Source organism: Microtus pennsylvanicus, chromosome 6, assembly GCF_037038515.1.
Source record: "Microtus pennsylvanicus isolate mMicPen1 chromosome 6, mMicPen1.hap1, whole genome shotgun sequence".
Lineage (NCBI taxonomy): Eukaryota > Metazoa > Chordata > Mammalia > Rodentia > Cricetidae > Microtus > Microtus pennsylvanicus.
In genome coordinates, this window is record NC_134584.1 from 20,318,129 (window position 1) to 20,330,892 (window position 12,764).

At 36.5% G+C, this 12,764-nt stretch overlaps 1 protein-coding gene across 2 annotated transcripts in view; it reads right to left on the reverse strand.

Moving 5' to 3' along the window:
• Positions 1-12,764, reverse strand: part of Cdh10 (cadherin 10) — a 181,862-nt gene that overhangs the window by 59,400 nt on the left and 109,698 nt on the right. The window lies entirely within an intron of this gene.

Genomic DNA, 12,764 nt, shown 5'->3' on the forward strand with positions numbered 1-12,764 from the left:
TAAATGTAATGTTTGGTTTCATATAGAAGATGCCCACTACCATGCAGATATTTGTGTATCTTAGAATAGAGCACAGATATTTATGAAATATTAATACATATATGCTAAACAATAAATAAATGATAATATAAAATATCTCCTAACTTTGTACCTTGCCAAAATATCTTCTTAAAATCTGCAAAGGACAAAAGAATTCAAGAGAAGATTATGACTGACTTTCCTGTGTCTATAGCAAAATCACACCAAAACTTTGGGTATTGTTTTATCATATTAAGAGATGTATTTGTGATCTTGTGCACAGAACATCCTAGGGAGCGCATTGTTGCAGCTGAGCTGTGGGTCCAAGAACTTATGTGTACTGAGAAAATTCTATTTTTCTATTTTTCAAAGGTATCCCTAAAGGAAATCAGCCAGGCTTACAGACACATGGATGAGTAAATTCAGACTTTGAGAGAATAAACTGGAAGTCACTCTAAGACTAATACTTAAATTCTAGGCTGTTGAATAGTGGAGAGTAATGTATCCTAAGCATCTTCCAGATAATATGACTGTTCCTAGGCAATATTACTCCATCTCTACTTGTCATTGGATTCTTAGCTTGTGGAAGAAGCTTGTCCACAGAAAGGACAGAAATTTGGAATAATTATGATTATAACTATGCCTTTAGTTGTACCACAGAACCACTGGTACTGACTATGCCATGACTATAATTTTAATATTGCAATAATATGCACTTTTTTACTTACTGATACTTCTACTTATATGGCTTTCTTATTCTTTAGAGCATGGCCTACAAATTTTATATGAAGGGTAAAGTAAATAATGGGAAAGGAACCTTAACAGGGGAAAGGAATGTGAGGGTAGGGTGGAGAAGGGCTTGGGGAAGAATATCTAACTCTAAGAATGTATTAAAAGTCACATCGAAATTTGCTTCTTAAAAAACTTTATACATGTGAATATTTATATAAAAGTGTTTAATTGGAGATACACTATGTAGGGAATTATGTCCATTTCAGAAGTCCCAGTTTTCCAAATTAAAAGCCCAGTGATAGATATGGATACCTCTCTTCAATTCTGTCAAAAGTGTCTTAAAGACTCCCAAGGCGAGAAACAATAAGCATGTTGCTCTTTGTTTTGCATCAGAACTTGATAGGAAAGATCTACTGCTGAAGATCTGCCCCCCACCCCCCCACACACACACATTGATTGTAGGACATGGAGAAATCAAGATGATACTGACTGGAAAGCTTCCTCCCGGCTGGCTAGCTCTCATTATTGAGAACTTGTTGTGCAAGCTTCTGAACAGGAGGAGAGCTAGCAATCTTAGCAAGCTGTGAACCTTGAGAGCTTAAGTAATGACCCGTATGGCAAGATTATCCCCATGGATGCAGTAGTGCATAAACTATGAGGCTACCCAACCATTTTTATGATTGTGTTTAAGACCTGCTCCCTAGAAGGAAACTCATGGCCCTTTTGAAAAATGTACCAAAAACCCACAGTTGGGATGCTCATAGGTTCAGGGCGGAACTAATAACTATTAATTTCCAAAAGAACACAGTATTAAACTGCCCTCCAAAATCACATTTCTCTAGTCATGGGTTAGTGCAGGTCTCAGACTTCATCTGAAAAACTTTCAGCTGTGGAAGGTGGTTAACAGAGAAAAGTATAACTCACCAAACTGCGGAGAATAAGTGAAAGATGAAGGCTGAGCCAAAGATGAGACATTGTATCTCATCTTCTCCCCAAAGATGAGGTGTATGTATCACAGTAGAAGGACCAGGTTTTAAATGGCTAGCTAGCAAAGACCAGAGGAAAACAGTGTCTTCTGGACATAGCAGAATCCCTGCACTCATGAATTCATAGCAGCTGTGGTTGCCTGTGCAAAATCTGCCCCAAATCAACCCTGTCAATATTTTGAAATACAGTTGGAAGACTTTCGTGAGTCCACACTGTTAAATGAGAAGTTAAGGGGAAGTGAGGATTAATCTGGAGGGAGTTAACGTGAGCAGCTAGGGAGAATATGATCATAATACATTCCACCAATACTTAAAAATTTAAACTATTTATGGAAATAATATATATCCACAAATGTTAGACTTTTAATAGTCACATAAGATATCAGCATAAATCAAAAGAGCCATGCCACTCTCTATTCTGGATCATTAAAGTATAGCAATAACAGTTATTTACAAAGATATAGAATGTGAATTATACATTTATTTAAATAAATTGGATTTGCTCTTTAGGTCATTTATATCAAAACACAAGACAGTCAAAGCTAGGAATTTTAATTTGGTTATTTCCCATTTAACACAAAAATGTATTATTTAACTGAGGTATTTTTGTTAATGACAATTATGTATGCTTATTTTATATTAATGAACGTGAATGTTAAAGATTTGTGAGTGCTTATGTCTATGGATATTTGAGTAGTGTGCTCACGTGGAAGACAGGACAACATTCTGTGTCTCTCTCTACTGATCTCTACCTCAGTTTTTAAACCTAGAGCTGGCTGCTCCAGATACACTGCTAGCTGGGCCAGTCTTGGGTATCCCAGAATTACAAGCTGCCGTCCGTGCATTCTGACAATGGAACCTCAGGTCTTCAAGCTTAGAATTGCAGCCACATGACCAACTAAGTCATCTGTCTAACCTCCAACTTTATGCTCATATTTTGTTATAATGAGCATAAAATAGTCAAACTAAGCAAGAATGAACATATTTACTCATACTATTGTGCTGCTAGTTCCAGATAGATTTACAAGAGTAGTTTACTTTGTAAAAATGTTTATGCTCATTAGATTTAGCAATCCCCTCTATATATGACTCTGTTCTTCTTATTCTTGGGCAAATAATTCATTATTAGTGACATAATGGATGTGCATATATGAAATATGTAGGTACTTTAGTGATAAAAAGAAGCTTCAGAGCAAAGAGAATTTTACTGTGTATGTAGCTATTTGGAAACAACAATATGAGTAAACTCAGGAAGTATCTGTTATTAATCAAAAAACTCTCACAAGTCGCATATGAGTGTGTAGTCCAGGAATCACTCTTAAGTAGTCAAGAGATTGATGGTTATTAGCATCCAAAAATGTACTCGGCTGCTCGGAAACACTCCAATTACATGCATTGCAACACTGTGGTCATCTTCCCAGTGTCACTCTAAGCATTACAGATTTCTTACTCTGTCTGAGAAACACAACAAGCCAATGCTATTGATATTATCAATCACTTGACCAGACAGCACTGTGGTTCACAGTAGTCAGTTTCTATTTCTATTAGCTATTCATCCAATAGCTTTAGTTTAAAATTTCCATAAAATCAGGTGCTTTTAAAAGCAAATGAAAAATTCCATCTGTGTTCCATGGAAGACCCAAAGGAGACATGCAAACCATATATGCAGAGAAAACTCTACAGCGCTTGCAGTAGTGAAAGTGGATCTACTAAGCTTGTACTATCTAAGCTATCAGATATAAACTGAATATGGTTTGGGAACTGAAAAAATTCTTTTACAAATTTTGTATCTCAGAACATTCGGTGAATGTAGAGTAACCACCTGAGATGTAGCGCGTAGAAATATACAAGGCAAGAAGCGTTCCACTGCTCTAAGTTAAGCATGCGAAAGAAAACCTTCCCAGATTATATATGTATACATTTATATAGTAGGATTTGGGTTATTTGAAGCAGACTTTAGACTAAAAATCACAGTTGATTGTGTTGTTTTTCTTTCTGCCCTTTGCTTAGGCTACAGAGAGTGAAAATCAACTCTTGTACATGGACCACATGCTGTGGGAGTTTCTGTTGGATTAGAAAGTTGAACAAGGTAGCAGCAAAGGTGAAGGAGGACGGCTGGAAGTCAGACTGTGGTTTTAAGAATCTGAGAATGAAAAATTGTCTACTTTATTCAACAGGAATATAATTAAGAGAAGCAAATGCCAGCTGCAAATGCAGGACTTTACTTGTTAAGAAGCTACAGACAGAGTAAGTGTTTCTTCAACCATTAGGTTTAAGATTAGTGATGAAACAGTTTTTTTTTAAGCTCTGTCTTTTCTTACAGTGAGGAAGGATTCAACACAACTGACTATTACAGTGGAATAAAAGATAAAGGTGGGGGTGATTAGGTTCTTATTCCTACTGTATGGTAATAAAACAGTATTCAAAAATATATGAATTAGATAGACAGGAAATGTAACCAACATTTTGACTGTGATAAACTTTTATATCTCCTGAGATGTGGGTAATTAATCTATTTCACACATAAAACTAAAGGGTTACAAGGTCTTTTCTAATTGTTATATTGGTGGCAATGGTTTCATTAGATTCAGAAGGAAAGAAACAACATAATTCTTCAGTTTGCTCTTATCAAGTCTTTCTATGTTCAAGTCTCTTTATTATTAGTTTTCATAACAGTTTTATTATTTGTTTCCTTTGACAGAGTTTTTTATATCAACTATAATTTGTCGTGGAGTAATTTTACATGAGTACACAATGCATACCTACCGCTCTCACTCCCCAACCATCGTTACATTGGTCCCACCCTCTTCACCGAAAACCTGCCTGTCTCATTTTCAAGTCTACTCATTTTTATTTATGACTGACAGGTTTTTTTTTTCCAGGACTATCTGTTTGAGTGTAGGTTTGAGGATATTCTATGGAGCTAAGTAGACTCAGTAGTGGGTGCGGAATTCCTCATCTGTCACTAGGCTGTAGTTAGTTGTCCAGTAAAATGTGAGACCCTATGAGTTCACCCTCCATCTGTGATGTGCTTGTAGAGAGGGTCAGGCTTCTGTGAGAACTGTGTGATGGACAGGTATGTTATGTATGTAGTTATGCATGATGTAGTTATTGTGTTATGTATGATGTAGTACACCAGTTGTACTGAGTCTAGAGGGCAGCAATAAGAAGCTTTCTTTATTGGTTTACTTTACTTTCTGTGAATAACTTCTCCACATTCTTCCTGGTATTGTTTCTTTCTTATAATCTTACACATGGTACACGATGACATACACACTATTTCACAAATCAGCTTCTTTACTGAGATTGTACACGGGTTTATTCCTTTAGAACTACGCTTTCTCAATGCCCTTTTTTGAGTATTAGGGATCGATATTTACGCTTATTTAATTGAATTGAAAAAGTCAGGTATTTATGGTGAAAAGAGATCGAGTCGATTGATCATATGCTCAAAAGCTCATAGCATCAACCTTCAAAGAAAAACAATACTTTGTATGGGTTGTATTTTGCTATTTTATTATGTGAGACATAAAATTTTCTTTAAATACAAAGAGAAGAAAGAGAGAGAGAGGATGGAAAAAAGGAAGGAAGGAAAAGAAAATAGATTATTGTGGCTTTAACTCTGCAGGAACACCTGCTTTCCGGTGTGAAACATTTGGCCACAAATCTTTAAGAAGAATTTTATGTTAATACTGACCTTTCCTTTCCTTGAGGAAAGCCTATTAAAAATTCACAACCTGCTGTGTTCCTTGTAAATTCTCTATAGATAAAGGACATGGCAAGATGCATGGCAACTAATGAAAACAGGACAACTGCTTCTGTACTGCACATTAAAATCATCTCCCAACTCCCTAACTTTTAAACTCGGATAAGCTTAATTAAAATCTAATACTGTACCAGTTTACGTCAAAGAGTTAATAGGCTAAAGAAAATTCCCAAACAAACATTAAAGAATGCTTGATACTTTGAAATGTAGACTATTTCTGACTATTCATACACTCCTCATAAGTTTCCATGAAATAAAGTTTGTAAGATAATACAAAGGGCAATAGAACTTGTTTCAAAATACCTTTTTCATGTATGAGTCCAGGCAATAAATGTTTATTGTAAAAGAGTTAAATCAAGGTACATTTCAGGATTGATAATGTATATCCAAATTCTATTGATTGGGTGGCTTCCAAAGAAAAGGAAGGTATGTCTTTTGATTCTAGATGTGGATTAGTGGTTTGCCTGATTTATGTCCTCCATAGGTCCGCATCTTTAAATATCTGGTCTTCAGCTGGTGATTACGGACTCTTTAGTAGTCCGTCCGCTGGAAGAAACACATCAACAGAGGCAGACACAGAGGATGGGTAGCTTTTTTCCTGCTTCCATTTGGCTCTCTAAATTTTGGTTTTGGATGAACATGTGATTTCTCTTCTTCCTACTCTAGCTGCCAAGCCTTCTTCCTGCTATTCCTCTCTAACCTTTATGTCTATCTCTCTAGAATCACGAGACAAAGTCATTTCCTTTTCTGGGAAGTCAAGGATCACTGTGCCAGAGTCCTTACTGCAGGTGAGGGTTTGTTATATTGAGCATATTTGTGTCTACTAGCTGCTTTTCTCCACTGCTGGGAAAATGGAGAGGGTTTTCTTGGGCAAGAACACTGACTTAACGCATGAGAAATTGTGCTATTCCAACTTTTTAATCACTGTGAAAAAGTGCTTAAGCGTCTTGACACTTGCAGAATTGCTAAAAAGTGCAAATGTAAAGGATTTTGGGACTTAGAGCAGAAATTAGCAGCAAGCCTCTATAAAACCATTAAAAATCCAGTTATGTAGCACCAGATTACAAATGGTGGGATGGGGCACACAAGAGAATAGTAAGGAAATATTAGAATAGAGCAAAACTAAAATCCAGCACAGACCATTAAATCCTGTGGCTGTGGTGGCATTTCCAGCATCTGAAGCAAGGGTGGCATGAGGTAGATTTCGCCACCCCTGTCACGGTGCAATTCCTATTATAGTCCCCCGTGCCTGTCTCTTGGCTATATTTACTCATTGTTTTCTACTTTCCTTGGCAGACATTTTTAGGTTTCAGAGATTGTCAGTGTGCTAGGATTTCCATTCATTCCTGGTATTTATCTCGGTTTCACGCATTGCCTTCTCAGGGATTCTGAGCCTGACATACATTCGCTGACCTTCTTAGCTTTCTTTGGGATTTTGAGTCTAAGGTGCCACAAAGACACACTTTTTACATTCTGTGTATTTCCCAGGTGAGCAGGACCTTCATCTTATCAAGGCCAGTGCTAGGTCACTGCCAGCTATATCCCTTGGAACATAGTTCAATCCAGCTCGGGGTGCTTGGGTAGAAATCAGAGTGAACAGGATTATTGTACACAACTTCCTTCATAACCTGTGTGTGCTGTTCACTGTGGAACTCTATATCTTTTAACTGAGAATATCTTTTAACTGAGCATAGACTTTTTCATATCTTTGAGTCTGCAACGGGTAAGAAAGGCTACACAACTTTCTGAGATGTACTTTTCCCACTGTGGTGTTTTAAGCCACTTGGCTACAAGTAATCATGTACTTCTTTTTCCAAGAGACAAACAAAACAAAAGAATACACATAAACACTTTTAATAAATTCAAATAACTATAGCCATTCCATAGTATCAATGATTGATTAAAATAAAATAAACACCACCTTCAAATTCTGTCTCTCACAAAGCCTCATTCCGTGGATACAATGTGTAGAATGTCATTAGTGTAGTAAACCTAAGAGCCAGGTTCAACTCTCTATGGAATATTTGCTGCCATTTGAAACTCCATGAGCAATCCTCATTGTCTATATTTTATTAGATTTTTCTTTTCTAAATTCCCACTGAATTCACCCATTAGACATTGTTTATAATTTGCTTAAAAAACTTTTATTCTTCTCTCATACATTACTTTCAGACTGAATTTTTCCTCCCTCCACTCCTAGTCCGTCTCAGCAGCTCCCCAGATACAATCAATATTGGTTTCTCTTTTTAAAAAATCAAAACAAAAACAACAACAACAACAACAACAACAAACGGCCTCCCAGGGCAGCCTAACAAGATACAACGTAACTGGGCACAAGCCCTCATATCAAGGCTGGCCCAGGCAATCTAGTAGTAGGTAAAAGAGTCGGACAACCCCAACTCCCATTGTTGAGAATCCCACAAAAACACCAGGCTAAACAACCACAAGGCATTTTCAGAGAACCTAGCTCAGACCCAAACAGGGTCCATTTGCTGCTTCTGTCTCTGTAAGTCCCTTTGAGGTCTGCTTAGTAGATTCTGTGGCCAGTGCTCTCATGGGGTCCTCTCTGATGACGATTGGGGTAGGCACTGATCTATGAGTATAGCAGAATGTCATTAGGAATTGTTTTCTTTCTTTCTTTCTTTCTTTCTTTCTTTCTTTCTTTCTTTCTTTCTTTCTTTCTTTCTTTCTTCAGCTGTGCTTGATTCCTATACTCACTTGCATCTAAAAGGCTATCCATTTTTTTCCCCTGTTTTCAAAGGCTTTTGAACAGCATGGCCGGATAGTCACAAGAAAAATTTCACTTCGATACCAACTCCTTAAATTAGTCAGACCTTTGAAATGTCATGAAAAAAGAACTCCCGCTGACACCAACTTAAATGAATGAAATAGCTCCTTGTTCCCTGTTTTTAGGGTTTCTAGTAAATTCAGTTGGCAAGGGTGTACTAGGGCTGAGCTAATCAATTCAGGTGACCCATGCCACATCTACCTTTCATAGTTGTTATATCTACCCTCTAACCCAAAGGTTCACAATCTGTGGGTTGAATCCCCCTTGGGCATTGAATTACTCTTTAATAGGTGTCACATATGACCATTGGAAAACATAGATATTTACACTACAATTTATAATAGTAGCAAAGTTTCAGTTTTGAAGTAGCAAGGAATATATATATACACACACACACACACAAATATTGGAAACTATATATATATATATATATTGGTTGAGGGTCACTATGACATAAAGAACTGTATTAAAGTGTCACAGGATTAGGAAGACTGAGAACCACTCTTCTAACCAATCGTCACCTTTTGCTTTCCACATCTTCTGTATAAACTGTGCTGTGTCCATGCATGGAAGAAACAATTTATTCTGTACATTCAAGCCTCTATGATCTGTCTTAGCAAACACCTCCAAGATGTGTATGTAATTCACTCAACTTCCAGAAAATAATCAATAAATATTACAAACCTCTTTCATCCATACATCACAGGCACCTCTCAAAGACCCTATCCCTAACATCGTCACCTGGTAGTCAGAAATGAGAAACGAGAGGTGAAACACACCTTCAGAGCATAGCACGTCTTCATCTTTCAATTTCAGGACATTATTTTTTTAATTTTCATGTCACTCAATTAAAAGTGAATTTAATGTAAAAACACAAAATATTTACCAATTCTATCCTAATAATGTGTTTAACTCATTATTAAAGAGATTAAAAATAAAGGTTTACTAAATAATTATTAAAAAGTGATGTTCTCGGTAAAGGACAAGAAATTCAGAACAGTTAATTAAACTACTTTTTTGTGGAAATATTTAATATTCAGAATAGTTGACAACATTTTAGATATTGATAATTGTTTACATTTGGCTCTATTTAAAAGACTGAGGAAGGACAGAGGAGATCAGAATTTAAAACTGTAACAAAATTTTGATAAATGAATTAAGAAAATTATAGTAAATACTATGTCAATTTAACAATTTTTCTCTCTATGCCTCTTACCTCCCCCCCTCGCTTTGTGTGCATGTGTGTGTGTGTTTGTGACTGCATGCATTAACCTAAAGCATCAGAAACTATTGAGTAGATTCTCTAACATACACCCTTAATTTTATGCTCCATTTCCTTTCAAACAACTGAGATACTTTATATTTATTTTTAAACCATCAGGAATGTGACAAATATGTCATCCTGTACAGGTGTCACCAACATTGGCATAATGCTCTAATTACTCCAGAAAGAAACAGTGCAACAATAAAAATTGAAGTACTGAATCAAAGAGGCCAATTTGCATCCAATAAACAGATAAAGAGGATCTAGCAACGGAACACAGCTGAAAGCACGGGAAAGCAGCAAACACCTGCTCGGAAATAAGTAAGCAGCACTTCATTCGGTTAGGGAAGTAAAAGGAGAAAGGGTGAAAGATCCTGTTGCAATGTAGAAAGTTAGCAAATTAAGTTGCAAAATGATCAATGTGTGTATCTATTCCTCTCGAGAATGCTGTGTAAATATTCATGAGACAGGAATGCATAGGTCAGCTTTATAAACCTCAATGAAACTAGTCTCCATTCAAAAATAGAAACAAAAAGGAGATAAAAGAGCAATAAAAAGATCATGAAGGAACTATAATGATTTTTAAATGTACCATATGTATTTTATTTAGCTTGATAAGTACATTTCTGAAAAATCCTTGGTGTCGTGAGCAGAGATGAGTACAAAGGATTTAGGAGTTAGGCAACGGGGTATTTATAGATCAGTGCTTGGAGGGTGTGGGGAACCATAGAACATCACCAAAAATAGGGTTGGTTTATCATTATAAAATCATGCTCCAGAGATCTGTTCAAACCATATCAAACCAACCAAACACTCCCCAACAAAAACGAAGCAAGCAAAATACAATATTAGGTCTAGATTGAGTAACTAGGAAATTGCCACATTTGATTTTCTATAAAGTTAGCCCATTACAATTATGACTATGGATCCACCTTAGAAGACACGGGAGATGTGAGGTCTCTGTGTGATACCATGGAGAATTATTAAGAGTTTGCTGATAAGGTGTGGAACTAGTAGGTGGATGGGTATGGAGTGCAAAATGATAGAGCCCATATCAGAAGTTTCTTGGAGAAACAATCCTCTTTCAGCATGAGGAGTTTCTCTCTGAGGCAGAAAACAAGTAGACTTTTCTTTTTCCCATTAAACAAATGAGCAATCGTGGCTGAAGTTATCAACTTGACATAGACTAACATCACCAAAGAGGAGAATCTCAGTAGTTGGCTTGCCCATATCAGATTGGCCAGTACGCATACACATGGAAAATTGTCTTAATTATTACTTGATGTAAGAGAAAGCCCACTGTGGGGGGCACCATTCTTAGACAGATGTTCAAACCTTGTTTAGGAAAGCTCGTTAAGCACAAGCTTGTTAGTGAGCCAGAAAGCAGCGTTTATCCAAATTGCTGATGCAAGCCACTGCTTGAGTTCCTTCCCCGACTTCCCTCAGTGATGGGCTGTCACCAGAAAGTGTAAGGCAAGTAGACCTTTTCCTCCTCTAAAATTCCGCATACCAATGAACAAAAACAGCAACTACAAGAACTAAAGATAAATACCAGACTCGATTTTACTGAAGATAGTTTTAAAGGTACTAGACAGAATATTCTTTCCTCCACCTTGAGGAGTCTAATACTGATATTGGATTATAACAAAGGTATCACTTTATATAATTAATTAATTAATTAATTAATTAATTGGTTTTTCCAAGACAGGGTTTCTCTGAGTTACAGTTCTAGCTGTCCTGGAACTTGCTCTGTAGACCAGACTAGCCTTGAACTCACAGATATCTGCCAGCCTCTGCTTCCCAAATGCTGGGATTAAAGGCATGTGTGCGCCACCCGTACCCGACTGCTTAATTTCTTTGCTTTCTTGTACTCATAGCTACACAAGGACTAGAACTGAGGTGAGCGAAAACATTAAAGGATACTAAAGGAGCTAGCTAGGATCATGACATTCATCGAAAGAGTTTATGTAAAATTTTAAATTGTATTTCTTTATATTAAATTAAAGAGAGTAAAGTGCTTTGAGGCTCTAAAGGTTTTGACGAGTGATGTTACAGAATTTTTATTAGAAGGTCTTTGTTTTCTACAGTTTACAGAGACACTTTCCCCATGGTAGCTATTGGATATCAAGCATATAACCTGATACCCCAAGGACCAAGCTAGAGCCTGCTATCTCCCTGGCTATCACAAAGGAGAGAAAAAAGGCATGGTGTTTAGACGAATACAGTCTTTGTTTTTGCTTTTGTTATGAGACCCTAAAAGAAACTGAAAGAAAGAATATCAATGCTATCCTTGAAACAGCGAACACACGTAGTATGTGCATAAAAATGATGTAAAGGACAGTATAGAGAGTACAAAGAGTCCCTAAGATACAGTCTTAAGTATTTCATTAAAAATTATTTTTCGTCAATTTTCTGTGTTTTCCGCAAAGAAAAGACGGGGGAATTGCTTCAGAAAAGGTGGTTGGTTGCCTGATCCTCTAAGTGACATCTAGAATTTCATCATCGGGCACTTATCTCTGACTGCTTTCCTTGATTTATCCTCATTTGTAATTCCAGGTAATCTGTAAAAAGTCTGATGTAGGTCTTATTAATAAAATAAACCAACTTTTCAATCTCCATGTATAGTTGTTTCATATTTTGCCCTCTGTATTCAGACTATGCCTTTTAATGTGTATGCATATATACCTAAAATTATCTATGCATTACATGTAACTGCATAAACTTTAGGGCTTCCCACACATATAATTTTAAAAACTTTAATTATTCTGAAAGACTACTCTTGCCATACTTTTCTAGAGAAACGTGTTTACTTTGTGTCACTATAGCATTTGCATTCTTTTCAACTCCTACTATTTATAGTACACGGCACACATTTATTAATAGACATCAATGGACATAAAGTCTAATTCTGCAATTGCATCTTTAAGAGGATCAAAAATTGGATGCATTTTACGATATTTATTTTAAAAAACATGAAGATTTTGTGTTAAATTATAAAAATTGCAGGGTGGAAACCATGAAGAGTTATTATGTTAAAACTATAATTTTTGCATTAAGAATATCTTGTTCTCTTCTAGCATAGAGGCGGATGGCAGGAAGATTATGAGTATGAGGCTAATCTGGGACACATCTCTAAATGCTGTCATAAAACAGGGAGAAGTCATGTGGGAGAGAGTAAGGCAGGGAAAAGAATGTTACTCTTCATATCTA